The sequence below is a fragment of the Sinocyclocheilus grahami genome, unplaced genomic scaffold (genome assembly GCF_001515645.1).
Source record: "Sinocyclocheilus grahami isolate Dianchi unplaced genomic scaffold, SAMN03320097.WGS_v1.1 scaffold757.1, whole genome shotgun sequence".
In the NCBI taxonomy this organism is placed as follows: Eukaryota; Metazoa; Chordata; class Actinopteri; order Cypriniformes; family Cyprinidae; genus Sinocyclocheilus; species Sinocyclocheilus grahami.
The window spans coordinates 242,060-245,800 of NW_015505936.1; positions in this window are offsets into that span (position 1 = coordinate 242,060).

The following is a 3,741-nucleotide window of genomic DNA, read 5'->3' on the forward strand; positions in this document are numbered from 1 at the left end:
AAATTACAGGCCTCTCTCATCTTTTTAAGTGGGAGAACTTGCACAATTGGTGGCTGACTAAATACTTTTTTGCCCCACTGTACTTACCATCAAATTGTTCTAAACCTCTATGAATTTCCTTTTCCTCCTCAACATAAAAGAAGATATTTTGAAGAATGATCGTAACCAGTTTCTGGTCCCAACGGACTCCAATAGTGTTTTTTTCATATATGGAAGTAGTGAGGGCCTAATATTGGTTACCAATATTGTTCCAAATATATTCTTTTGTGTTCAACAGCATGAACGTAAGCTTATCTTTACTTAGGCTAGTATTATTTTTTTATTGATATTAAAATTGGTAACAAAAATTATGAAATTTCAGTACATCAAGAATTTTGATATGGTATAAAAATCCTATTTAAAGCTTTATATATATATATATATATATATATATATTTATGGGTACCACGGGGCTAAAGGCACCCCGGGGTAAAAGGCGCCTTAGATATTATTTTCATCTAAACCACTAGATGGCACAAAAACGTGGCGTAGCACCCTCCAAAACATCCGTTTTTCAAGATGCAGGTGTATATTTGTCTGATCTTTGACGCGATCGCGAGCAGCTGTGCAAAGTTGATTCTGTGCTTACTTGATCTAATATTTTATGTTTTTAAAAATGTTGTAGATTTAAGTAGCAAATGAGAATCGCTAAAATTAATGCATATATCTTGAGAGAAAGGTCTTCTTTATGATTTTCAGTTTTGTTTTAGATAATTAAAGCAACAGTTTTTAAATAATGAAAGAATATGTAAAAGTATGGTATTTTAGCCCCCTACTGTTGAGGCTAAAGGCGCACAGTAATTAACATGATAATTAATAGATGACTGACTTTTCCATTTGTTGACATGACATGGTTAGATTCAGATGGTAAATATCATATATTATGTTGGGTGTCCATATTAGAGATAATCACCATGTTTAGAATGAAACCATCATATTTAAAAACATGATATTAATCATATAATAAAATATAATTTGCTGTTACTACTGTAAATATATATAAAATTATTATTGGATCTCCTTCAATACTTTCAGAATCTTTACTTATTAAACCGATTTTGTTTCTGTATTTTAAAATATATTTTTTTATATTAACACATTTTAACGACAGCATATTTATTGGAAAAAATAATTTATACTTTTATTTTTCAAAATAAGCAGAAAATAGTACAAACTTTGCTAAAGTGATTGTTTTGAACAAGTATTAACTTAGACATTATTTAAAAAAAAAAACATTATTTTAGCTGAAGTATTTGTATAAATACTGTGTGCCTTTTACCCCGTGTGTGGGGAAAAAGGCCCCTCTTGCCACCTCATACATTTATACGATTTTTAAACAAAATAAACAACTTGAATGATTTATTTTCACACAAAATCTGTTGCTCCATTAATGTTAAAGTATATAATAATTATTATATTATATGTGTTTTTTCTGCAATTATACATTTTAGGCGCAGTGAATGGGACATTTTTTCTTAAGGTGGGCCTTTAGCCCCGTTGTACCATATATATATATATAATTATTGTGATGGGGGGGACCCTGCAGTAAGTCATAGCCCCGGGGCCCAGTGCGGTCTTAATGTGGCCCTGCACTTCAGTAGCCAATAAAGATATCCGATCGTGAAGGGACCAATAACAGCCCTAATATCTGAACCGGGAAAAGCCGCCGCTGCAGGAGGTGAAGAGCTGACCAGACAGTGAGGGAGCTCAGCGTAATTTATGGACTCAAAGTTTGGAGAAACAAACTACATGGTAGTGTTATCATACATACATATACTGAAATATCTGACACGGTTCCATTACTCATTTTTCACAGTATCTACCGAATATATCCTACACAAGTACAAGCTGCGTCTCTCTTTCCTCTCCGACAGTGAGTTTGACACGCATCCGCCTCCTGTCGATTACAGAGTCCGAATGTCCGCGCGAGATTGCAGGTATTCCGCATAATTTTAATCATTCCCGAGCAAATGTGGCGAGCGCTTTATTGTAACATGAGAATGTTAGATTAATGTGAGAATGTCATGTAATCGCAGAAAACTGGATGCGAGCTCTCAAATAGGCCTAACTTATACAAATTAACTGCCTGTCCTCTCACTCCGATATTGCTTGTGCGCACTCAGACTGTGTGCAATCGCGATCTCTCCGTGCTTTTAAAGTAGAAATTATTTATCTTTGCTCCTGGATTAAACTTTGTCAAAAGTTATCAACCATTCAGAATAGATCCATGCCTGACCAATGAAAATCCTACTGGAAATGTTATTGACTGTAAGTGAAATGCACCAGAAAGTCTTTCAATAATCAAATATGGAACCTTAGTTTATTTACAATGTAAATTTATCATAGAAAGGTTTTGGAATGGGATATTTGTCTGATTTGTGTAAATATTCTAGTCTGCCTAACTGCATCACTACATTATACAAACATTACAGGTCAAAGCCATCTGATGTTCCATATTTTTTTTAAATCTCATTAAATGATTTCCCCTTTCTCAAATCGAGCCGATCTCAGAGGCCCCTCCCACAATAGTTTGATTGACAGTAGCGTTTCAGCACAGACTGGACTGTTGTCTTACCTTAGACCCACCCTGAGTGAGCTGTCATCAGTCCGCCATTGTTTCACTGTTTCAAAAAATCTGCACAAAGGATCATGGGAGCCCGAAGTGTCCATCAGTTGTACCCTTCAAAATCCTTCATTCCAAAGGGCCCTTTGAAGTGGCCAGTTTTGAGCACTTCAGTTTGGAACGACCCTTCAATATGGCGGCCATGATTGTTTTCACTCCGAATTGCCCTTCGGAGACGATATATCCCATTTGGAACGCACCGTCAGTTCCCGTGAAAAACTGTTCCAGCGGGTGGAGTTTACATGAATATTCATTAGTTCTCATAAACACGCTGCAGTACTAGTCACCAGTGACAACTAGGTAGGCTACTAATAAAATTATTCAAACAAAAATTAAAGTCTCACAAATGAAATAAAAAGCTGTACACATAAAAGAGTAAAAACTATATTAGCCTGGGTTAGCACAGGTTACTTGCTTGTTTGCGCTGCTGTGTGCATGTAATCAATCAGGCTTCACTAAAATGTAACAGTTCCTAAACATGATAACAAATAATATAGATAAATAATGAGCACATGTCAAAACGAAAACACAGATACTTACAAGATCAAGTAGGAATGTCTTTTATCGTTTGTTGTTTGCCCGCTGCTCTCCGACAAGTAAACTTAGTGCTCGCTCGTGTAAAAAAAAATTCTAAACACAACACTGATCTCTAACTCTCATGTCTAGCGTTGCCAGTAGTCATGTCTCAGTAGGGCTACAATTGCCATCTAGCGGTTGGGAATTGTAATTGCATTTGTATTTATAAAATGAAAGACAGCCGAATATCAATAATATCATATGTGTATGAATGTAACATTTAACAGCTTGTGGGATGCATGACCGCTTCCCACGTATCGACGAGGACACGAAAGGTTCAGTAGACTTTTTGCTTTAAATGAATGATTATTGTCATGGTGTAAAGAACAGAAACTGCTCTTTGTTAATAACTGGAATCTTTTCTGGGAGCGTCCTAGGCTTTTTCGCACTGATGGCCTGCATCCTAGCAGAGTCGGAGTGGAGCTCATGTCGGACAACATCTCCAGGACGCTACGCACCATATGACTAGTAAGTCAAATCTCAAATAACTGCCCTGATGACTT